Below are 26,563 nucleotides of genomic sequence, written 5' to 3'. Positions count from 1 at the left end.
AAAGGCAAACCAAATGATGATTTTAAAATCAGGATAGGAGAGGCTGATCATTGAGATATGCCTGATGTTCCAACATATTGAGCTATAAGAAAATGGGGGATACTTACAAGGAGTGACGGTTTATATGGTAGACAGTTAATCTCTTCAGGTTTAAATCATTGAAAACAAAAGCAGGGTATTAAAAGGAAATTTCATCTACCTATTAATGACATTTAACAGGATGCAGGTTTCAGTATAACACTATATCTTATGAAGGAAAAACTCCTCTGAGGAATTTCTACTTCATGTCCACTAAAGCTTAGCCTACTGTCCACAGATAATCCACCCTCTATCATCCTCATCCACATCCCTGAGAAAGTGCTACTCATATTGAGTTTTATGAAAAAAAAAAACTTTAAAAAAATTCTCTCTGTTTCCATGAGGTCAGGCACTCACATTCATTTCAGAATATTGATTTCATTAGGAGGGAAAATATTGAGTCTTTTCTGCCACTCTGGGAGTGTCTAAAAGGATTTTTATTTATTTTCATTTTGTTGGCTCATAGTTTTATTATTCCTCTTTCCAAGAAAAGTGCAAATAACTGTGCTTCCAGGAGTATTGAAGTTAGGAGTCTGCTTCTCAAATTCCAGGTTCTTTTTTCTCCTTCCTTAAAGATTACAATGACTTTCCTCTCTGAGGTTCCTTTATTTTTGCCCATAGATCATGTGACCTTATCACAACCAAGCTCTTACTTGTCAATAGTATGAAAGCAAAGCAACCTGCAAAGAAGGAAAGAGTAGAAAACTATTCTAGATCACATAACCCTGTCTCAGCCAAGAGAGCAAGTAATATCAAAAGAAAGTATATTAATACATTGTGTACATACACATCTCTGACAGAATGGATTGAATTTTATTTTTTGCTTAACTACAATAATAATCCCCTATTTTGTCATAACTAAGGGATTGTATTTCATAGTTGTGACATTTTAGCCATGAAATATAATAATGTCCTGTGAATATACGCCACTTTTATTTTCAAAATGCTTCCAGATACATACATTGCTCTTGCCTCAGAATATTCTTATGAGGTAGGTAAGATAATAACAACTATGGTCAGGGGATTTTCCAAAAGGAAGAAATGGAAGTTAGATCCCCAGAAGGTACAGAGCAAAGGAATACTATACAGTCTGAATTTCCATACCAAAGGTTGACCATGAGACTCTCCTGGCCATTGATTCCTGTGCAGCCTCCATTGAAAGGGAGAGAAAGAAGACTTGGGAAGATGGGAAGGTTTGAAGTGGAGGAGGATCTGCTCCCTATCTGAGACAGTCCACGCTAAGGAAGGTGGGTCACTCTCTTTGCTTCCTTCAATTATGGCCATTCTTTCTTCTTGCTTCAAAAGCTTGGAGTATCTGGAAGTTCTGGTTTGATGATATGGATTCCAGAGAACACTCCTGAAATATTTTGTAAACTCCAAAGCGGATCTAGATTATCATGAAAGATTAAAAGCTGATTCATCTTTAAAAAAAATTGGGGATCTTCCTTCCTGATCAGAATTTGTAGTCTTGAGTCATTAGGGGAAGTCTCAGGGCTACTCTTAGGCACACAAAGTATAACATCATCATATACTTTCACAGTATATTACCTGGGATTCTTATGGCTATTAAAGTTATTCTGACTCCTATGCCACATGAAAAATTAGTGGATATCTATATGTCCCCTGTAGAACAAATGAGTAAAATAATCTGAATAAGATTACCTCTAATTTATAGATTAGGAAACAGAAATTAGTTAGTTGAAGTCCCACCTTTCCCTCTGGCTTACTTCTTTCATCTATCTCCTAATTCCTCTTCCTTCTCTTTCCCACTAATAGAGATAGATTTCTAGCTTTTACCCTTTAAATCTCCTTATTTGTTCTTTCTATGTGTTCTCCCTTGATGATTTCTCCATGCCTACATTTGGAAATCTTACCTCTATAAAAATAATTTTCAAGAATTTCTCCAGTTGATGGACCCTTTATTTTTATCTATATATCTTGCTATGTCTTGAATTCAATGTATCCAAAATTAACCTCATTAAGTCTCCTTCACCTATATCTAAGTTTCTCTTGACTTTCCTGCTCATAGTACCACTATTCTCCAGCACTCCACCCATTCATCTCCAGCATCCAATCAGTTGAAAAGTCCTAGTGAATTTTAAATTAAAATATCTTTCATGGAGCAGCTAGATGATATAGTGGATAGAGAACCATTCTTGAAGTCAGGAGGACATCAGTTCAAATCTGGTCTCAGACACTTAACATTTTCTGGCTCTGTGACCCTGGGCAAGTCACTTAACCCCAAATGCCTCAGCAAATAAAATAAAATAAAATATCTCTCATATCCAGTGGTGAATTAAGACCCTCTATGGACTCTGTACATCAAGGCTTTGAGAGGCCTTATAAATAAAATTTAAATTTTAAAAATTCCATGAAATCATATTGAGAACTGTTTTTTTTATTATAACTCAAAATAGAAAGCAAGCTTTTTAGTCCATTTTGTTGAAAAGTTGTTTTTAACATTTTAACTTCTATTTTAAGACTAAAATTGAAATTTAAGAATAACCCATTGCATCTTTATTTTAATTTTAGGTTAAATTAAATTCAACAAACGTTTATTCTGCAGTTTTTATGTACAAGTTACAGAAGTAGGTGCTAGGAATACAAAGATAGATATGGCACAGATGCTGAAGAGTGGGGAGAGTGGGAGATGTACAGAAATAATGTCTGGTATAAGATGAATATTGGATTTGGTGTCAGAGACCTGGATTCAAATCTTATCTCTATCACAAATACCTTGGATTTTTCAATGGATCACTGAACAATGAATAAGTCACTTCAGTTCTCAATATTTTAATTTTCTCATCTGTAAAAGGATGGGATTAAGACTATGAATAAATACTAAGCTCCCTTTCAGCTTTAAACTCCTATGATCTTCCCCCAATTGATAAATGTTCAAAGGATATGAACAGGCAGCTCTCAGAAAAAGAACTCAAAGCTAACAATATTCACATAAAAAATGCTCTAATTCACTACTGATTAAAGAAATGCAAATTAAAACAAGTCTGAGATTCCACTTCACACCTGTCAGACTGGCTAACATGACAGAAAAGGGAAATGACAAATGCTGGAGGGAATGTGGAAAAATTGGGACACCAACGTATTGTTGATGCAGTTGTGAACTAGTCCAACCATTCTGGAGAACAATTTGGAACTACACCCAAAGGACTATAAATTGTGCATAACCTTTGGCTCAGCAATACCACTACTAGGTCTCTGCCCCCGAAGATATTTTAAAAAGGGGAGGGGGCGGGGGGGGGAAGGGGGAGAAGGACTAACAATATTTCTAGAAGCTTTGGGTTTTTTGTTTTTTGGGTTTTTTTTTTTTTTTTTTTTTTTTGCAGTGGCAAAGAAATCGAGGGGGATGACCATCAATTGGGAAATGGATGAACAAGTGTTCAAGTACATGATTTTGATGAAATATTATTGTGCTATAAGAAATGATAAGCAAGACAGGTTGCAGAAAAACCTGGGAAGATTTATGAGAACTGATACAAAGTGAAGTGAGCAGAATCAGGACAACATTGTACACAGTAACAGCAACATTTTAATGGATGATCAAATGTGAAAGATTTAGCTATTCTTATGGAGACAATGATCCAAGATGATTCCAAAGGTATCCACTTCCAAAGAGAGAATTAATGAATATTGAGTGCATAATGCAGAATACTTGTGACTTTATTTTTATTGCTTTATTTTGTTTGTATTCTCTTTTGGTTAATATGGAAATGTTTTTTCATGACCTCATATGTATAACTGAAATCAAATGGGGAGTGGGGATATGGTGAAGAATGGGAGGGAGGGAAGGAGGGAGAGGATTTGAAATTCAATTTTTAAAAAATGGTGAAAAAAATTGTATGTTATTGAGAAATATTTAATAAAACAAGTTCTATGCATGCATGTATATAAATGTGTACATGTATTCAAAATCCTTTGTTTTATATTCCAGCTTTTTAAACCATAGTTCATGACCCCATATAGGGTCTTATAACTGAATGTAGGAGACACAAAATTCTGATTTGTTATCAGGTAAATGTTTGATTTCTATACTTATTTTATATACCTATACTCTTGGGTTCATGTAAAAATTTCTTAGGCAAAAAGTGGTTCTGCAATAGTTCTTATTTTCCCCAATTTTTTTCCTTTATTTTGTTTTGTAATTTTTTTTTTAGTTCTTTCTAAAAATCTCTTTAGTTCTTCTAGGAACTCTTACTGAGCTTGGATCAAACTGAATTTTTCTTTGATGTCTTTCTTGTACATTTTTTTAAGTCATTGTTTTCTGAATTTGTGTCTTGAACTTCTTTGTCACCACACTAGAGTTTTATAGTGAGGCTCTTTCTTGTCATTTCATAATTTTTCCAGTTTATTTCTTGACTCTGGATTTTATGTTAGAATTGGGCTCTCCTCACCTCTACTGGGAGGGGTAAAAGGACAATGATTGGTATGAGCTTCTATTTGTTATATTCTTCCACTTTCGTACCTCAGTGTGGGAACCTTTAGGTTTTTGATGTTTCCAATGTGGTATTATTGAGAGATCGGTTGACTTAACTCCTTAGCACTCTGGTCCTTATTCACATAGGGACCTTGCTTCTTTGTAATTGTGAACACTCTCAAAATAAGGAGGATTGATCCTATTCTGGGATGCCTGAAGATAATTCTTGGTAAAATCTAAAGAGATGTGGTGCTAGATATCTTGGAGTTGGAGGGAATCTTTCTAGAAAAGTTGTACTTTTAAAATTGTTGATCTTTCAATGCAAGGCTAGCAAGTCTTGTTGTCTTAATTCAACCCCTATAAACTCTTGAATGTATTAAAAAGGACACTATTTTTTTCTCTCCTATCTTAAAGGGAATGCATTTTCTAGCTATAGTTTGTATACACAAACATATACTAGAGAGAAAAAACACAGATGAGCAAGGGAAAGCTGTAAAGATGAGATTCTTCCCCAGGTCTTATAACTTTTACTTAAAGGAGTTCTGCTGGATCATTGTCTCTCTTATTTTCTAATCCTAGATCATTCCAATTGGAGACAGCACAAAAAGGGTTACTTCCCTTTACCAATATGGTAATAATTCTGTGACCTCATTTGACCACCCCCTCCATTAGTGTAAAAAACAGTCCAGCTATGCCCTCTCAGGTTTCAGTAGTCCATTAAACAAACATAGAGTTATTGTAAAGAAAGGCAAGAACAGAGGGATGTGCATGTGTGCTTTGCAGACTGATGTGCATACTCCCTCCCACTTGTTTGGCACCCAATAGTAATAGATGAAATGTTTATTGCTACAAATTTCTCATCTTGGCATTTAAAGCCTTTTACAAGCTGGCTGCCATCTATCTTCCTAGTCTTATTTCATTTTATCCCCATTCCAAACTGTCCTGCTAACTGTTCCCCATCACAACATTCTATCTCCCACCTCCCTGCCTTTGTACAAGTGCTGCCCCATATCTATACAATTCTTCTTCTTCTTCACCTTCCAGAATGCCTAGATCAGGTTGTTAGATGCCAGTTCTTACGTGATACTTTTCCTAGTTCTTTCCCACCCCATCCTGATTGTTAGCACTCCTTCCTTACTCTGAAGTACATTATATTACTTTGTGTAAACTTACTTGTGTAGAAGATGGGGTGTAACTGTATGGAAGAATATACGTTCCTTGAAGGCAAGGATTGTTTTGTTATTATCTCTTTAGTTCCAATACATGACATGTTGTCTGGCAGATAAGCCATGAACTGATAAATATTTGTTCCACTGATTGATTAGAATGGAAATTTTATTTTCTAACTGCTGGGAAGACAAATATAAAAATTTTAAAAGTACCCTCATTTTCAAGGAACTCACAATCTAATTGGGGAAGGAGAGTCTGTGTTCATGTTCAGTTTATGGAAAATAGAAAAGCCAAGTGTTAGCTGGGAAGGGGAAAGAGCAGGGCAGATGACAAAACCCAGATGAACAATGTTAGGGCAGATGGTTCTCAAAAGGAGAATGGTAGCTTGGAGGGTTCGAGTGGATTAGGATTCTGAAATATCTCCTGTGAAGGTAGAAATGTGGGGACCAGACATCTGAGATGAGCATCCTAAACTTGGTGGGGACTGGGCAATGAAATTTGATTGAAGAAGAGAAAGGTCCCTAATTCTCCTCAGTGATAGCTGGTGGTGCTGGCACTTGCTCCCAATAGTCCTTAATGAGCTAGGATGATGGGGGAGAGGAAGTTACCCCCAAAAAAGCCTCCTCAAAAGAATTAGAAAGAAAGGTATTACTCAAGATAAAGCAAACCAAGTCCATGCCTATAATTTTCATTTCAGCCATGTAATGGCATATTTATGTAGTGTTTTATAATTTCTTGAAAAAAATTAATCTGTATCATTTCTCCTCTTGTTCTTTCTCTGTTGGCTGCCCTAGCCTCTGTGATATCTGATTTCTCACTAGCTGATTTGGATGCTAGTATGACACATCCAACCTTTTAAATAAATCATTCATTTTTTTAAAGGTTGGCTATGTCATGGTGTGTTTGATGCAGCCAATTTGAAAAATAACTGTTTATTTTGATGTCAGGCACATCACACCTAAAAAATAACTGTGATTTGGCAGAATCCATTGCAAAAAATCTGATGTCAAGGGGGTTGGGTTGGCTCACTCAATAGATTACTAGAATATTTTGCCCAGAGCCTGGATAAAACTGTGGAATGGGACAGAAATTGTTGTTGGATTCCTTTTTCCTCTTCTTTCACTCTTGCCTTCCTCGGTGACATCTTCTCTTCTCTCAGTTGTCCAGGGTCCACTAGCTCTCTCCTTTTTCAAGAAATTATGTATAAGGAATAGAAATCCCTAAATTCTGAGGCAGGGGATGTAGCTTTGAAATCTACCTCTGCTGTCTTTGAGACTTTGGGCAAATAACACTTCAGTTTTCTTGTCTATAAAATGAGAGATTTGGACTAGTTTGTTGCTAAGGTTTATTTTGGCTTTCAATGCTAAAAATCTTCTTTTTACTTAAAAAAATTGTTCTCAAGAAAGAATCTGAAATCACACCCTTCCTCTCCCTGGGACAGCTTTATTTAACTCTTACTTCTAATTATGAAATGAATTGCTTTAAATGTCCTACTGCTTGACTTTTGCTAGGAGGTCAAACTCAAAAAGGGAAGTCTCATAAACATGTTCATAGCAGCACTTTCTTTGCAGCAACAAAGGAATAGAAATAAAGTAGGTGCTCCGGCAATTAAGGAATAGCTAAACAGATCATAGTACATTCCCTACAGATTCTCTTTCCAGACTAGTCTACCTCCCCAGCCCTGCCAACATCTGATGGACTGTCTAGACCTGTTCTTCTGATTGGTGGGTCCCTGCTCAGGCTAGCTGTATCTTAAGAAGGTCTATTATGGTCCCTTACCTGAATTTCAGCTGCTCCATCTCTTCAGCCTCACTCTCAAAGGGTACTTTCCCTCCTTTGCTCTTACTTTCCCTCCTCTACTCCCTCTTTCTGGGGCCCTGTTGGTGAGAAATTATTAGAACACTACTGGGGCAGCTGGGTGATGCAGTGGATAGAGCACCAACCCTGAAGACAGGAGGAGGACCTGAGTTCAAATCTGACCTCAGACACTTAACACTTCCTAGCTGTGTGACCCTGGGCAAGTCATTTAACTCCAATTGCCTCAATTACAAGAAAAAAAAAGACCACTATCCTAGAAATAAGAGCAGCAGCCATATAAGAAAAGAAGAGATAGATTTAAGAGCTAGTGCATCTTTCATTTCATCAAGTAGAATCATTAAGACCTGGCAACATATAAGATATGTGATATAAGGAAGAGTAAAGAGTCAAGGGAGACTGTGAGGTTACAAACATAGATGGTGGAAAACTTGCTGGGTTTTTTTTTGAACAAATATAAAGAAAGTTAGAGAAAGTGTTTGTCTAAAAGGAGAAATAATGAGTTCTGTTTTGGCATATTAGATTTGAGATACCTTCTATACATCCAGATGGAGTTGTCTAGCAGGGAATTTTTGATGCGAAACTGAAGTTGAGGAGAGAGAGATTAGGCTAGAAATGTAGACTTGGGAGTCATTTGCACAGAAATGATAACTGAACATATGGAATGAGAGATCACCCAGAGAGAGAATGTAAAGGAAGAAGAAGGCATGTACAGAGTGGTGGGGGACACCAGAACTTAATAGGTAGGAGATGAATGATGACCCAGTCTGAAAAGAAGCTGTTAGGAAGGTTCTGTAACAGGAAGAAGTATCACAGAATCCATGGGAAAAGGCTGTGTCCAAGAAAGGGGAGTGATTGTCAATATCTGCAGAGACGTGAGATGGGATAAGATTTGAACAAAAGCCATGGAATCTTTCTTTCCTTTTCTTTCTTTGCTTTCTCTTTCTTGCAATCAGAATTGAGTGGCTTACTTAGGGTCACATAGCTAGTAAGTATCTGAGGCTTGAATTCAGCTCCTTCTTGACTTCAGGATTGGTACCCTATCCAATGCACCACCTAGTTGTCCCAGGCATAGAAATTAAATTAAAATTGGGAGGGATAACACAGGGGTAAAAAGGATAAATAGATGTAAGGCCTGAGTAATAGATGAAAGGAAATAGTAGATCCATTCCTGTACAGTTCATTAGTGAACAAAATAAGGAATAATTTCTCTCAATGAGAGGAAAGAGGGGTAAGAAGGAAACAGGCATTTATTAAATGTTTGCTATGTGCTTGGCACTGCACTCAACATTTTTAAATACTCTCTCATTTGATCCTCACAACAACTCTGGGAAGTGTGATTATTATCACTGCTTTATAGTTGGAGAAACTGAAACAGATAAAGGGTAAGGGACTTGCCCAAGATCAAACAGCTAGTAAGTATCTGAGGCTGGATTTGAAGTCAGATCTTTCTGACTCAATGCCTAATGCTCCCTCCACTTTACTAACAACCTACCTAGATTGGAGGGGCTCCTTCTGACCAAGGTTCCTAACATTTCTACTTTCAAGGTTACTACACTACCCTTTTTTCTCAATACATTCCTTTCTAATAAAATAAACCCTTCAATTGCCATATTCCATTTTGGAGTCACATCACACCAGTAACGATATCTCTGAAATGGATTTGTCTTTCTTTTGCTTAGATTTTTAGTCTGTTTTATATTTTCCCCATGCCACATGACTATTTAAGGCCATTAATTTTATTGTTTTTCTTCTTCTTATATATTATTAATCTCTTGTGAATTATTGGTCCTCTATATAATTGTCTTTATAATATTCTTTGGTACTTGGCTTAGTGAAAATATGTTGACAATTTTCTCTGTCTCCCTCCATTTATCCAATTAAAAATCTTCTTGATCAGATTCATCTTTAGGTTTAAAAAATACTTATAAAATTTAAATTTTGTGTTTGGATTTTCTGAATTTGGCTTTCTTTCTCGTGTAAGTAATTACTTGTAAGTAGATGGAAACATGTGAGTGTTCTTAAAGCTAAAAAGATTCACATGAGTTGAGTTCAAAATAAACTTCATTCCTGGAAAAGCCAATATTTCACAGTGGTAAAAGCAGTAATAATCTTCTTCTCTGCCTAGGCACACAAAAAGCATGAGCCAGGAGTGTCAGCACAATTGGTCCTATGGGGAAGGATGAGGGCCAGTGGTAATGTTGGCCAGAGTGTGCTGGCACACTGGAGAACCCCCAGAGTATGTTCTATGCATGCTAATGCTACTTTGTTAGATTTCTCTTATTTATTATTGCTATTACTTTTTTCACTTGCTCACATCAAAATGTGGTTATGACAAAATCAAAGCACACTATAGAAATATGGAGGCAGTATGGTGTTATGCAAAGTACAGGATCTATAGTCAAAGGATCTAGGTTCAAATCCTGGGTCCATCACTGATTATGTACATAAATTTGGGCAAGTCTAACCCTTTCTCTCCATCTCTTCTCCAAGTCCTCGTTATCCCATTTTGTCTGGTTATTGCAGATTCATTTGTGTTATTGTCCTGGAAATGGGCAATAGAAATAGGGTCCTGATTATAGTCTTTCTAAGACTCAACCTCTCTGCAAAAAAACTTGGCAATGTTCATTATGTATTCTTTTTTGTTGTTGTTCAATATCTTTGAATATCTTGGTCTTCAATTTGCTTATCTGCAAAATGAAGAGGTTTGACTAGATAGGCTGTTAAGGTCTTTGCTATCTCGTATTCTCTGATTCTGTATATACCAATTTTGAATTAATACTACATTTTCCTTACAAGAAGCTTAATATGTTTCTTGTTTGTATTCAAACTTTCCTAATCAGATAAAAAGTTAAGCAATTCAGAATATCAAGTTTTAAGTCCCTCATTTTAAAGAAACCCAGAGAGGTTAAATGCACAAATCTCAACTACTCAAATAACCCAAGTGAATTAAACATATTTTCCCAGGTATTATACAGAGAGCTGCCATCATGCATTATAAAAAATAGGTTTTTTTAAAAAATTTTAAATAGTGCTAAGAATATTAATATTGTAATATAATATAATGATACAACTTAGGTTAAATGAAGGGAAATAAAATCAGGATGTCTTAAGTAAATTGTATACTAAAAGGGGGGAAATATAATTTGATTACATAGGTTCTGATTCACAAAACTAGAAATTTCCCATAAGTATAACTACCCACAAAGAGCTTTCTCTCTCTCTCTGTCTCTTTCTCTCTCTCTCTTTTCTTGCTCTCTCTCTCTCTCCCCCTTGCTCTCTCTCTCTCTCTTTTCTTGCTCTTTCTCTCTCTCTTTCCCTTGCACTCTCTCTCTCTCTCTCTCTCTTTCTCTCTCTCTCTCTCTCTCTCTCTCTCTCTCTCTCTCTCTCTCTCTTTTCTTGCTCTCTCTTTCTCTCCCCCTTGCTCTCTCTCTCTCTCGATCTCTCTCTGTCTTCTCTCCCTGGCTCTTGCCCTCTCAGTTTTTCTCTGTCTCTCTCCCTCGCTCTCTCCTTTGCTCTCTCTCTCTCTCCCTCCATCCCCTTTCCCCACACACACATGTGCACACATACTATTCTTTTGCTCAGACTTCAACCTGCTAAGACACAATGGTAAAAGTGATGACACATGCGAGCTGCTCGTTTGCCCAGTCTCAGAAATCTGACAAGCTGAAGTTTGTTAACATTTAACCTTGCTTAACCCTTGACCTTAGGCTCCATTCTGCTGCCCCGGCTGACTGATAAAAGGCTCAGTGCTGCATCTCTAATTCCAGGGGCAGGACCAGTTGTTCACATTCCTATTTGCACATGCGGAAGAGCTTCTGAGTGTCAGATCCAATCCCATCGGGCTAAATCAACAAGATACAATATGATTCCCTTTCTTGCTCCTTGAATTATACTAGAGCTAGAGTTTTACTAGATCTGGAGAGCAGTGTACATTTAGGCCATTATTTAGTTGTTGTTGTTTTATTTTTTTAATGTACAGAAGTCATTCTGTCCCCTGTCCTCTCCAGCATGTGGTTCCCCTTATTTCGATGTCTTACTTTGGAGGGCACATGCATAGCTGTAGCTCTAGCCTATGGATATGAAAACCATACACAACACTGAGCCAGCCTGATACAATATTAAAGCCGGGTTTAAAATTTACAAGGTATCAGGCTTTTTTTTTTTTTTTTTTTTTTTTTTGGTAGAAAAAGAATCATTTTACCACGATCCCATGGAGCAAATGCAGTGTTTGCCCCACCATTAAACCAGCCACAGAAACACTGCCCAGTGAGTCAATGTTTAAACCACAAATCTCCCTGAAATCCTGGGGGAAGCCAAGGGCGGGGAGGAGGGGAGGGGGCTCTACTAGTTTCAAAATGGCAAGATCATATATCAGAGGTGAATAATAATGTGCAAAAATATGTTCCAGTGAATACTATAAACCGAGAGAGAAAAGGGGGGGAGGGGTGGGATGGGGCAAGGGGAGTGGGGCACTCTGGGGAGATGGAGATTTCTTTAAGTGTAAAGGTGACCCTTTATTTTTTTTTAAATTATATGCACAAAGCTATGGTTTCAACAGCGGAGGCTTGCCTACTCCTCGATGAATGGGAGTGAACCTGGGGGAAAAATAATGTCCTGAATTTAGGTATGCAAATGAGCCATCACGGCACTCCATGTACTCCCCGAGACTGTATATTCCATGCACCAGACAGTTAAAAATTTGAACATAAGGTAGCATTTCCTTTATCATATCCCATAAAAATAGCAATTTGCTCAAGCCCTTGTAGCACAGTATGGAAGGTGGTGTATTTTACTGATAATGTAGAGATGACAGATAGTCCCATACTACGAGGTTTCAATGGTGTCTGACTGCATGGCATAATAAATTGTGAGGAGCAAAGACGGAGGACAGTGCAGACGCTGCTCCACCTCCAGTAGCCAAATAATTCAGCCCCGGCTCAGTAATTATGCTGTGTGAAAATATGGGATTAATTAGACTGGTACACTAACACACTGTAGTCTCATTAAAGGCTCAGCGGCGTTTTCGGAGATACTGCCACTTGAGGAGGGATGCCGCTAATGTGAAGAGACAAAGTCTTCTCTTTTCACACTCCTTGCTTATTATCTTACTTAAGGTCACTTAGGCAGACTTCCCAAGGCAGGACAGGTGGAAAGTCCTTTGTCATATTTATTACTGTTTTTTTAACCTGTATTTAAAAAAAAAAAAGGCAACCCCCAAATCCGATCTGTCAATAAAACCATGTTTGTGGTTTGAAAAGGAGCTAAGGCAGGAAGAAGGGGGGGATGAGGGGAACGAGAGAGCTGAAGTCTTCCGCCCCACACACCACTCTGCCATATACCCTCAGCCCCGCACGAAGCCTTTATTTTAGAACTTGGCTTAAATGTAATTATTGAACGCTCTCAGTTTGGCTCTGAAGAAATTCCATGTGAGTTATTGATTCCTGAGTTAAGGGCCCCAGAAAAGGCCCTTGCCTTCATCACAGAGCCCAAATATCCTGTGACAAGGTAAGACACTCTAAGACAAAGACTCGTCTTTGGTTACTCCAAGCAAGTGGAAAGATCCTCGGTCCCCCCAGCCAGTACAAACGGGGTTACACAGAAATCCAGCCCCATGTCCTGGCTCCTACCGGTTGCTCTTGGAAATCAGACTTAGGCCAAAGGCAATGTAATAACACCCACTACCAAGAGGACAATGAAACCCCTTCAACCAAACTGATCTTGGCAGGAGGATGCTGCCATTCAATGTCAATTAAGCAAGGAAATATTTTCTCCAGGAGGCTCCTATCCCCTCCCAACCCTGACTTCCCTGCCCAAGGCCCCAGGGGCAGAACATCTCCATGCTGGGCAGGTATTGCCTTGAGATTTGAGAGACGGGGCCAATCCTGCTTTCAGCTTGTGGATCAAAGCCACTGAGTAAATCCCTGTCCTGACAGTTTATTCTCTCATCACTTCTCAGAGGCCCAGCAGTGCTGTATTTATTTTATTGGGTGTGCTCTCTTTTAAATTCAGCTCTGGGTGTTAATATGGACTCAGAAATCCTGAGAGAGCTTAAGAGCTGTCCAACATCCCTCCTCTCCCCCTCCACCATGCTCCCGGTGCTCTGTGAAGGTATTAACGCTGTACTTTGGCTGCAGCAGATCAAAGGAAGACAGAGCTGGAAGTAGGAATATTTTCACCTTGGGCAAAAAAAGTGGAAGTTAGGGTAGAGCATGCCGGCTCTGCACAAAGAACGGTCCTTTCTTGGTGGTGGTGGTGGGGACAGGGGGATTAGTAGTTTAACCTTCAGCTCTGCAAGAATTGATGAGGAAGGTGGACTGTTTGAGAGGGGAGGGGGATGGCTCTGGCCAATGGCAAGCTCCCCCCAAGCGGAGTGGTCCAGGAGAGGAGCTCAAGGCAAAGGACGGGGACAGTGGGGACTATGGACTTTCCCAGAGAGGAAGCTGCATACTGCCCCCTTGTTGACATTTTGGTGAAAAATCCCATTTGTGCCATACTATTCTCCAGTAAATTGCATCTTCTGGTACCTCCCTTCTTTCTCCAAACTTCACCTTTTCCTTATCTACTAGTTTCTTCCCTATTGCTTCTAAACCCATCCAAGTCTCCTCTATCCCCAAAAGCAAACCAAAACAAAACAAAAAACGTCACCAGACTCTACTATTCCCTCAAGCTATTGGATCTCCCCTTCTGTGATAGGACCAGGGGACCCTGATTCCTCCACTACAATGATTAGTTTTCCTTAAAAGGAAACAAGGCTATCCTGAGGAACTGATTGACACCTAACTCCCTTGTTGCAACTTTCTTATCTTAAGGGCAGAAGAAAATCCCATCCACATGGAATCGGGTGAGTGTCTATAGACTATTGCATCCATGCCCAGTCACATTTCCATATGGAAACAAGAAAGACTGCATCCAGAAATAAATAAATAAATAAAATGCTAATATCCTTGTCACATATCCTTTCTGGGTTAGGATAAACTAAACTTCTCTTTGATAACTGTTCAATGACTTAAGAGTGCCTCATGTCACCACCCAAAACTGAAGCTGAAGTAACAGGGTGCTGGCATTAAGGCTTCCCCTCACACCTTTTTGTGGCCAAATTCCATGAAAAAAAAACCCCAAACATCTATAATTTCTTTTTTTCCTCATTCCTGAATATGTTAAAATTTGTATTCTGATCTCATCACTCAACTAAAAATGATCTCTTAATTGTCAGATCTAATCATTGTTTTTCAAACCTCATCTTTTATTATCATTTATACTTAACACCACTGACCATCCTTTCTTCCAAGATACTCTCTTCCTTTTGGTTTTTCACCACACCTCTCTTGTTTCTCCCCATTACTGACTGAACCTTCTCAGTCTCCTTTGCTATTTTCTTATCTGTATCAGATCTCATTAATCGTGGCTATTCCCTTGGCTCTTGAGGCCCTCTTATCTTCTTCCTCTATCCCCCTCTCTTCTTAAGTTCATCATCTCCCATGGCTGTCATCTTTAGATCCTCATATCTAGTCCTGGTCTCTCACCCAAGCTTTAATGCCATGTCACCAGCTGCCTATCAGGTCTTTCAAACTAATTGTCCTAGAAACATCTGATTCAACATTCCTAAAACTAGATGCATTCTCTTTTTCTATAAAATCCCTTTTCTTCCAAACTTTCCTATTTCTGTTGTAGGCAAACATTATTCTTTCAGTTGCTCAGGTTCATAATTTTAACATTATCCCCAGCTCTTCACAGTGCTCCTTTACTTCACCTATCCATACATTTGCCAAATCTTGCTGGTTCTCCCTTCATAACAGCTCTCCCATTTGTACTTTTCTTACCACTCACACAGCTACATTCTTAACACAAGCCCTTATCACCTGAGAAATTTTTATGTGACCCCATGTCACATATAGAAATCAATTTCTTTATATACATATAATTTTACCAATTTGCATACTAATGAGGTGTTTATTTTTACATAAAGAATTAAATCTTGGCAGAATATTTGATACTGCAGAACATAACATTTTTCAGAGTTGATCAATATTCTGATATTTTGTGACCCCCCCCCACATTTAGTTATGTGACTTCATGACCCACAGTTTAAGAAGCATTGACCTAGATTATTACAAATCCTCCCATTTTTCTCCTTGTCTCAAGACTCTGCCCACTCTAGTCCATTCTACATATTATTGCCAAAGTAATTTTCCTCAAGCACAGATTTGACCATAAGTTCTCAAACAATTCAAGGGAATTCCTATGCCTACAGGATAAAATAGAAACTCTCCTGTTGAGCATTTAAAGCCCTACATAATCTCCCCCACAACAGACATTTCTAGCTTCTTTCCCAAACTCTGTGAGTCAGCTAAACCAGCTTTCTCTATATTTCTCCTAGGGGACTTTCTGTCTCCTCTCTGTTTTCCTTTGGGCTGGCTTTCCCATATATCTGGAATCCACTCCCTCCTCATCTCTGCCTCCCAGCCTTTTTCTTCCTCTTATAGCTTAAGTACCAACTTCTGCATGAAACTTTTTCTTCTTGTGCCCTCCTTCCCAAACTACCTTACATTTAACTACTATAAGTATATATGTACATATTTCTCTTTACCTTATATTCATATTGTATATATTTACACATATATTTATTTTCCCCATAATTAGCATGCAAGCTCCTCATGCATAGGAATAATTTTATTCTTTGTACTTGTACAATCATCAGGACTGAGTAGCTACTGGCATATAGTAGGTGCTTAATAAATGCTTGTTGATTGTATTTAGATACTCTTCAGTCTAGAGGTTCTTAACCAAGTGACCACAAAGAGATTGGAGGGGAAGATGAAGGAGACAGCAATTCTTGTACAGCATCTACTCAGTCTTACAGGGGGTTTTCAATTTACCTTGGCAGTGGGAAAACCCACACCAGTGAGATAACATATCATCACACTGTAGAAGCAGAGAATAAGAAAGATATCTCTGTGCTTGAGAAAGCAAAGAATCTAGTACTTCTTCAGTACAGTTATTCACTACCCCATCCCACCCCTTCAGCCCAGCCAGGATATATCACAATTCCTCTATAATTTAGGACATGGTCTTTGTGAATTTCTGTAGTCACAAAAAAAATCACATAGTAGCTAGCCCTCTAATAGCCTTCTGGCTAGCTCCTCTGGCTAAGGTGATTCCTTGGAACAGCCAGGTAGCATAATGGATAGAATGCTGGGTCTAGAGTCAGGAAGATTCGTCTTCTGGAATTCAAATCTAGCCCCAGATACTTATTAGCTATGTAATCCTGGATAAGTCACTTAACTGTTTGCCTCAGTTTCCTCTTCTATAAAATAAGCCAGAGAAAGCATCCCACTCTAGTATCTTTGCCAAGAAAACCCCATATGGAGTAATAAAGAGTTGGACACAACTGAAAAAATGACTGAACACAAACAGGTTGATTCTTTGGCAATAGCTGGTTCACAAGACCAAAGAATTTATGTTTAGGACACAGCAGAGCTTCTGCTCTTCTTTCTCACCCAAGAGGAATGACAGATGAGGGGTGGAGGGATCTTATTTAGTTGGAATGATGGATGAGGAAGCTATGTGCATTGTAAATAGAGCATTGGTGACTTTACAAGTTACTTAAACTCTTTCAGCCTCAATTTGCTTGTCTTTAAAATAGGAATACTAATAGTACCTGACTCCTCCTGTTGTTGAGAGAATCAAGTGACATAATATATGTACAATGCTTTGCCATTCTACATAAATGCTAGCCATCTTGATGGTGGTGTTGTTACTAATGCTGGATTAGGAAAAGCAACCTGAGCTGGAGCCTGAAGGAAGGGAAGGCATACAACAAATGGATATGTGGAGAAAATCCCTGCAGGCAGTAGTGAAGTGAGAATCTGAAGAGAAAAAAATTACTGAGTAAACTAAGAAGACTTGGTCTTACAGGGTCCTTTTCTATTTTGATAAAAACACAAGACTAATAAATATCCCAGACAGGAAGAGGCAGCTGTTATTCAGTGGCTCAAAGTCAGTTTTGTGGCTTGGAAAACATTGGGAAGTGGAAAGAATCATCAAGAATAAGGATGACAGAGACAAGGGAGACTCAGAAACACAGACAAGAGAAACAGGCAAATAAGCAAGATGAAGGCTCCCGGAGTCTGTTTGAAAAAAGGTTCTAAAGCAAGAATAATTAACAAAATTAAAGGATTTTTGAAGGGGGAGAACTGAGGTTTAATTGAACCACATAATAATAGGAATGGTTTCATATTCGTGCATCTAAATCACCTGCAGTGGAAATGCATTGGGGAGGAGAGAGGGGAAGATACTAAGTTTACTTGCTTCTTTCTGGAGGAACAGATAAAGGTTTCCTGCTAATTGATTCCTGCTGAGAGCTCTTGGGAAGGCTCTGGGGAAAGGTGACTCTTCTTAGTGAAAATGCCCTGTGGGAGAGATTTTGATTTCTACTCTCAGTTCAAGTCATTTTTGAGCCAGCTCAGTGATTTCCATACCAAGAATGTCAGGGTTGGCATTGAGACACTTTTCCCCAAGATTTTGTTTCTTGTTTTGTTTGAGAATTGAGCTGCTCTATGAAATACTTTGTGGTAAAAGTTTAAGGACAAGGAAAAAATATTTAACTTCTCAATGAAACTGATGAACATATATAGTAATAGTTTAGTCATGAGAAATTCATTTAGCTTATACTACACTCATCCATTCCTAATTATAATGATTGAGTTAACATAATTTACCAAATATTAGTATAAGAAGTAAGAAGTACTATTTATTGAGTATTTAAGAGTCTGTAAAACACATCATCTATATTAGTCTCTTTTGAGCCTCACAATCTCCCTGTGATGTATGAACTGTTAATCGATCAATAACCTACTTTGTGCCTGGCAACGGGCTAATGAGAATTGCCTTGCAATAGGAGCGGCATCTGAGCTGAGTTCTGAAGGATGCCATGAAGTGGAAACTAGAGCAGTGTATTTAAGACATGGGAGAGTGCTTATACAGAGTCATGGATATGGAACATGGAATTCCACATGGGAGAAACTGCAAGAAAGGTAGTTTGGCTGGACTACACAATGCATGATGGAAAGTGATTTGTGCACACCTGGACTTGCTGTCTGAAGCAAAATTACTAAAGGCTTTAAATGCCAAACATCAGAAGTTAGGTTTTGTCCTAGAGGCAAGCGCTCAGAAGCATTCGAATTTCCTGATTGGCAAAGGGATATGGTCAGAACTGAGCATTAGGAGCATCAATTTGGCAACTCTGAGGAGGATGGATTATAGAGGAAAGAGACTAGAAAGAGGGAGAACAATTAGGAGGTTACTGAAATAGTCTGAGAAAGAAGTTATGAGGACTTAAAGTAGTGTGGTGGCTGTCTATATGACTGAAGAAGAGGGGGAAATCTCTAAGACCTGGCAACTGATTGCACCTAAAGGACAAGTGAAAATGAAGTGTTAAGGATGGCTGCAAGGTCATAAAACCATGTGACTAGAAGACTGGTAGTGCCCATCTCATAGGAAAGTTAGGAAGAAGAGAGGATTTAGGAGGAAATTTTTGTTACAGATATGTTGGTTTGAGATGTCTGTGGGATATCCCAGTTGGATATAGACAATAGGCAGCTAGTCTTTTATTATTAGCATTCAGAAGATGACAGCTGAATTCATGGGAGCTTTTGAGATCACTGAGAGAAAGTGTATAGAGGGAAGATGATAGGATCCAGCATGGAGTCCATGTAGAAAGAAAGTGGGGTACAAGAATAAGAGAGAATGAGAAGTAGTATTGTTATAAAGACTCAGAAAGGAGAGAGTTTCTAGGAAAGAATGCTCAACAGTATCTAATATCTTGGGAGAAGGATGTAGATTGAGAAAAGATTCTCTCTCTCCTCTTCTCCTTCTCTTTCCCCCTATCCCCCTTTCCCCCTCTCTCCCTCTCCCTCCCTCCCTCTCTTCCTCTCCTTCCCTCTCTCTCTTCCTTTTCCTCCCTCCTTCCCTCCCTCCCTCCTCCTCTTCCTTCTCCTTCTCCCTCTCCTCCTCTTTCTTCTTTTTCTTCTTCTTCTTTCTTCTTTTTCTTCTACTTCTTCTTTCTTCCTTTTCTTCTTCTTCTCTCTTTCCCTCTCTCCCTATCCCTCTCTCCCCTCTCCCTTTCCCTTTCTCCTTTTCTCTCTCTCTCTCTCTCTCTCTCTCTCTCTCTCTCTCTCTCTCTCTCTCTCTGTCTCTCTCTCCCCCCACCCCATCACTGTCTCTCTCTCTCTCTGTGTCTCTCTGTCTCTGTCTGTCTCTCTTCTCTGTATTTCTTTCTCTCTCCCTTCTGTCTCTCACAATGGAGCCCAAAATTGAATTAGCTTTCTTGATGGCCTTTCACATACTTATAATTCATGTTGAACATTCAGTCCCAAAACCCTTCAGATCACTTTTCCATATAGCCCTTTCTTGTTGTGCCTTTCCTGCAGATATTGTGCAGCTGATATTTTTGAACTTACCTTAAAAGGAATGAGAGATAACAGATGAACAGCTTGAGAATCACAATGATATTCATACATTCTTAAGAGAACTAGAGGATGGTCTACAGCACATTGTTTGAATCCTCTACAGAAGATTTATGGAAAGGCAAAGAGGGAAACAAGGGATGAGAAAGCATGAGTAGGTTGGAATCTTCATTACAACCTTTGTGATTGTATTAGTTCTTTTATCTGTTTCATCACTTGTAAAATGAGGACTAGATGGTATCTCATGTGCTTTTCAGTTCTCAATCTGTGATCTTTGCAAAAGATGATGATGAAGGATTATTTATTATTATTATTATTAAATGAAGGATATTATTTATTCCTATTGAATATTCATCTTGATAAAAGGCATGATGTCTTCCTGTAGGACCAACTATCCCACCTCCAGGAGGAGAATAGCTGCTTCTGCTCTAATGGGAACATGTCTAGGAATTAGAATGTTCCTATTATGTATTGTAAACTTGTACATAATAAGAACTTAATAAATGTTTACTAAATTGTACCTGAACTAATCTCTTTGTGATTTTAGCAAGCTGAAGTGTCTTTTAACTACTCTAGCAGCAACAACAACAACAACAACAAAGATTCAGTTCCTTCAGATCTACAATGGAAGGACATAAACTGGGGGTTAGAGATCCTTTCAACAATTAATACCTTCAACAATAATGATAACAAATAATAGTTACCATTTTTAGAATATTCCATGATTACAAAGTGTTCTACATACATAATCTCATTTAGTCTCAGACTATGTGTACTTGAGAAATATTGAGCAATGTAGAGCAGCTAAACCCTTTTTTTTTGTTCTGTTCCCTGTAAGAATTGTTAGAGGACATGTACTAAAAGACTGCTTTCTCTAAATCTAATACATTTCATTGGTATTATCAATTTTAATGGTTAATTCCATAGGAGAAACTGCATGATAAAGTCTATAACGGGTTGAATTTAGAGTCAGGAAATCTGGCTTGAAGTTCTGTCTCTAGCCTATTCTGGCTGTGTGACCATAGATAAATCACATAATCTGTTCAGTGCCCGAGACAACTCTTTAAAATTATAAGTTACAGCAGATATGGCATTCTGCATAGACAGAAGAAGTTCTTACACTGGGAGTTCCCTATATCAAAGAAATTATAATTATAAATCTAATTAATAAACAAACAAACAAGCTCTTAGTGACTGTTAAATTATTTTATGGAGCTCTAGCCCTTAACAAAGGTCTCTAAAAAGTTTCTTGAGGAAAATTTGGTGATGGCAGATATATTTATGCTCATCTCACTGCCTCAAGGTTTTGTATCTGCTCTCAGAGACTATAATACTGGGTTACAAACACAATACATGGAGACTTCCACAAAAAGTTCTGAGGCCATTGCTATCAGTGTAAAGGTTAAAAGCTAGTTTGCTTCTTGCGGCTGGTTGACCACCATTTTGAGATACAATGAGGAACATTCCTTCCCTATGATTTTTCTTTCTTGACAACTGCTCATTTCTTTCTCGCTAAGAAAAGATTCCTTTTTTTCCTTTTGCCTCCCTACTACCTAAAACTGAGATGTACAAATAGACTCAAGATGGCATTCTATATCAGTGAAACCATTTCAGACATGAAGGGTCTACTGGCTGCTTCTAGCCATGTCTGACTGTTTAAATATATATTATAAAAGTTATTTAGTATGTAATAGTATGTAATTTAGTCTCGTGCCCAGATAACAAAACATAGCCAAGAATGGCTATTATACAGCTAATTGGTAGGAATTATCATCAGTCCATTTGAAGCAACTGGCTCAATTACTTTCCGATAGCCCAAAAGGAAAAAAATTTCAGTGGGTACACGAGAAGCCGAGAGAAATGCAATTCTCTCATTCCTGGGCATCGAAACCAAAAAACATTCTTTGTTTGGACATCTCACCACATGGCCAGTCATTTGGCAATTTCCCGACACTGTCAGGCTTTCTCTGGGTGCATACTGAGGGGTGGAGGAGCAGCCAATGATGGCACTGGGCCAGCCCAGCCAGCAATGCATGTCAGGTCAAATGGGAATCAATTCAACTTGCCTGGAAGGTTTTCTAGATAGAGAAACATGCCATGATTTCTACCCAGAACAGCTCCCTTGTTACCTAAGTATAAAGCTTGTGATTTAATTTTTTAACTTACATACAAATGTCACTATGATGGGAATCTGGTAACAAGGACTATTTCTTTTTCTTGAACCCTTCTGGGAAATGACTAAAGCTTTTTCACTGAGGCTTAGTAACATCATAATCTAACTGCCTCTGGATCTACAAAGACTCAGCTAGTTATGACTCTCTACCTGACGAGTAGCACTGTCTGAACACAGCCAGTATCTCATACAATGCTATTTATTCCCATAGATGGGTTGATTTTGTTTTCAATTTACCAAGCCGTATGACACATTTCCGGAGGTGTTTTGGTTTACAGCCTGTTCTACACAGTAAGATATTCAACCTAATTCACTCCTTTTTGTTGTTGTTGTTGGCTTGTTGGCATGCAGAAGGGCACAAATGTGTCTCTCTCTTCTCCAGTTACTGATATTGCAGACAATTACCAGAGGGTTTTGTAAAATGGGGTCCAAGCTAATCTAGGGCACTCTCTTTATAGTTCTAAAGTCTTATTGCGAACAAACTGCTCCTGCATAAATGCAACAGGGGACAACAATAAGTGAATTAAGATGGAAGGGAACTTACATGTTTTCAATAAGTAAATTTTATTTCAGTTTTAAACATTCCACCTTCCCCTTCTACTATACTGATTTGTGAATGAGTTATAATATTATACCACATTCTGGTGCTGTCTTTAGCCAGGCTGGCAAATTCTCAGATTCACATGTGCCCCAAGAAGTACAGTCACAACAAGACCAACAAGAACCAGATACTTTCCATCTTCTGGAAGAAAAGTATTCCTCCTTTTTTTCCACACATTTAGAACAGAGTAGGGATAGATCATTCATGGTGTTTTTCTCCTGATTATGCCAATTAATGTCATTAAAAACCAATAGCCTGTTTTTCCTTTTTAGAACTCGTTTTCATTTTTTTTTCCTATTAATTGACAGACATGTTTTCACTCAGGATATGCAGAGAGATAGCTGAAGACTTTATTATGCCTTCAGAAATGCTACCTTCTGTTATCTCACCAATATCAAGTGGCAGAAAAGTTCCCAATGGCATGTCTTGAAATCATTACATATCTCCATCCAAACCAAGAACAGCAAAGAGCATCCAAAGAATGTGATAGGTTTCTAGGAAATATGATGAGGATTCCTTTCTCAATAAAGCATCTCTGTGTCAGTGGCTATGAATGTTTGCTCCCTGAAAGATGCAAAGATTGATTTTGAGCTTATCAATCAGAAACATTCCCATGCCAGCACTTAAAATGTCTTAATATTTACTTTAACAAGCTTATTCAAGAGACTTTCTTAGAAAATCACCCTGACAAAAATGGAAAGAGAAAAACATCCGCTTTCCATGTACTAAATAAATTTGCCACATATGATAACTATGAATCATATGTTCACATAATCAGTCAATAAACATATTTATTAAGCATTTGCTCTGTGTCAGATACTGTTCTAGTCACTGGGTCCCCAAGGACTGAAATAAACATTTGTCCTCATGGAGTTTATACCCTATTGAGGGAAACAACAAGGATGCACCTAGAAGCATAACTGGGGACTTGCTACACATGCCTATATCAGTGGACCAAGATGGAGGCTCTCATGTGGGAGATAGCAAGGACTTGTTCCTGGGAGAAAAGACTCTATTCACCCACTACTTGAGTAGAAGCACTTCTTTTCATTGGCTCTGCTGGGGCTTTAAAAGTGCCAGGCTGGGTCAGTCTCATTCTCTTTCCAGAGTTGTCCAAGTGGTTGAAGTTCTTCGTCTGAAGCTTAGGTACCATGCATAACCTGGGTATGGTATCCTACTTGTATCAGGCTTGGGATTTTGGTCCGTTTTGTTTGTCCTTTCAGTTCTAGATTCAGGTATAGAGACCTAGCAGCTTGAACCATGGAGACCTCGGGGGCAGGATTTGAGAACAGATGATGCTCCCAGCCCAGCAGGAAAACTCAAAAAGCTCCCAGGGGAACTTTGGACTTGGACTTTAGGGGAATTGTGGTATATAAGAACTAAATTAAGTAATGAACCTAAACTCCCTTCACTCTTCAGAATTGAGGTAGTTTAAGGGGGTAGGGGAAGGAGATTTTGCTTTCCAGGTGTTGGAAAGGGGTGTTTATATATTTGTTCTTGCTATATCTTTGGAGTGAACATTTTTTGGTATAAAGCTAACATAATGGGTACTTGGTTAAATGGAACTGAGTTTCCAGGGATCTCTAATAAAGGGGAATACCACTGGTGAGGGCTTAAGCCAATGACAGAGAGACTAGAAACATTCACAATCCTCCAGGGGTACCTGAGAACCTGGGAGTGAAGGGTGTAATGTAATACAACAACTGTCTTCAAGCAGTTTACATAGAAACAAAATATTACAGGGCAAATCCAAAGTAATTTGGGGTAGGCAGTATGTTACTCGTTGGACGGATCAGGAAAGGGCAGTCAGTAGCACTCTAACTGAGGTTGGGAGGGGGCCAGAGAATCTCAGAGGAGAGATGAGGAGGGAGTGTACTCTAAACATGGCGAGAATCTGCATGAAAAGCATGAAGACAGGAGCTAACAGTCTTCTCTACGAAAAACAGGAGGTAAGTCAGTCTGGTAGGACTGTAGAGTACCCAAAGTGGAACAATGTGTAATGAGCCCAGAAATATCCATGAGAGTCAGATTGTGAAGGGCTATAAGCCTTTGCTTGTGGTTAAATAGTATAGAAAACACATTGGTTGGGGCTCATGAGCAATGGTTTTGAATGTAAATGTAGACTTACATATTAACCAGAATCTAAAATAGCTTTTGCAAGGATATTTATTCTGTCAGTTGGAGTAAAATACATTGATAAATGTCTACAGTGTGACATCATAGTTAGAAAAGCAAATGCAATGTTAAGTTACCAATAATAGAGCAAAAATACCCAAAATAAAGGAACTATGCATTACATAGGTTGAACAGTGTGTTTTTATTTTATTTTTTAATCTTTTACAAAATCTTTTACCCCATTGGATTTTTGAGTTCCTTGAGAGAAGGGACTCATTTATCTTAATATTCCTAGCACTTAGCTCAATATCTGGCACATAGTAGGCACTTAATAAATGTTTGTTGACTCTAGATAATTATCTTAGCAGTAACAGGGAGCCATAGGAGTTTTCAGAGCCATAGAATAACATGTTCAGATTCATACTTTGGCAGTAAGGAGCTATATAGGATTCTGTAGCTGGAAAGAAGAGGTCATCCATTTCAATCTTTTACCTCATGCATAAATTTATTTAACAGCATCAAAAAGCTATCATCTATCCTATCAATTTAAAGAACTCCAAGAAGACCAAGTGTGGAGATGCAGAACTTGTGTTTCCTTTTCTGTAAAGTGGAGGAATTGGAATAGATAATTCTTAAAGAAGTCCAATCCAGCTCTTATATGAACTTGCTATTTCCCATCTTCCTACTATGGAACCAAAAATCTGCTTCCCTGTCATTCCTACTAATGATATTAATTCTACTCTTTGTAGATATAGAAAAGAATCCCTGTTTCACAGACAAACAAACTTTTGAAACATTTTTCAACCATTTTTGTTGTTGTTTGTCCTTCTTTTTGGAAGAGGACTAATGACATCACACAAAGCGGATTAAAGCGAGACAAAGTTGTGCAAAGTCATCACTCTCACCCTCTCTTTGGGGGTCTTCAAAGTCCAGAACAAAAGTCAAGATGGCCGGTGTTGGCTCTGAATACAGTGGATGACCTTAGTGTCTCTGATGTCTGACCAAGCTCTGAGCACTCCACAAAGCCTGCTTCAGCTGCTTCAGCCACTTGAACAAACTGTTCTCATCTGCGGCTTCCACCAGGGAAAGCGTTCACATGCTTAGAGTAGACATCTCCCTAATCCAATGATAGGTTTGAGGACTGACAGACTATTTGCAAGGTTTGCTGAGGTGTGGCCACTGTGCATTCTACAGTTTATTGGAGCCACAGGTAAGACCCAGGTGAAGGTGGGAAAGTAGACACCAAAGATTCCTCCCTCCCTCCCTCCCCCTTTTCTTCAGCCCTCCTCTGTTTCTCTGTCTCTCTCTCTGTTTCTCTCTCTCTTTTTCTCTGTCTCTGTTTCTCTCTGTCTCTGTCTCTCTGTTTCTCTCTTTTTTTCTCTATCTGTCTCTGTTTCTCTGTCTCTCTCTTTTTCTGCCTCTGTCTCTCTTTCTCCCCTCCTTCTCCATTTACTTTCATTCTTCATCTGTAAAATGAGCTGGAAAAGGAAATGGCAAATACTCTCTTTGCCAAGAAAACCCTAAAATAGGGTCATAAAGAGCTGGGCATGAATGAAACAACTGAACAACTTTTATATAAAACTTATAACCTTAAAATAAAAAAGTATGGCAGAGTCTACTTGTACTCTTTTGATGACTAGATAGAAACCCAACTAAGAATTCTAGAGGAAACTAGAAGTTAAAAACAGAAGATTCACAATTTCATGACTAGT

This window comes from Sarcophilus harrisii, chromosome 1 (assembly GCF_902635505.1).
Source record: "Sarcophilus harrisii chromosome 1, mSarHar1.11, whole genome shotgun sequence".
NCBI classification, from domain to species: Eukaryota; Metazoa; Chordata; class Mammalia; order Dasyuromorphia; family Dasyuridae; genus Sarcophilus; species Sarcophilus harrisii.
The sequence above is the reverse complement of the archived record's forward strand: the minus strand, read 5'-3'. Positions refer to the sequence as shown.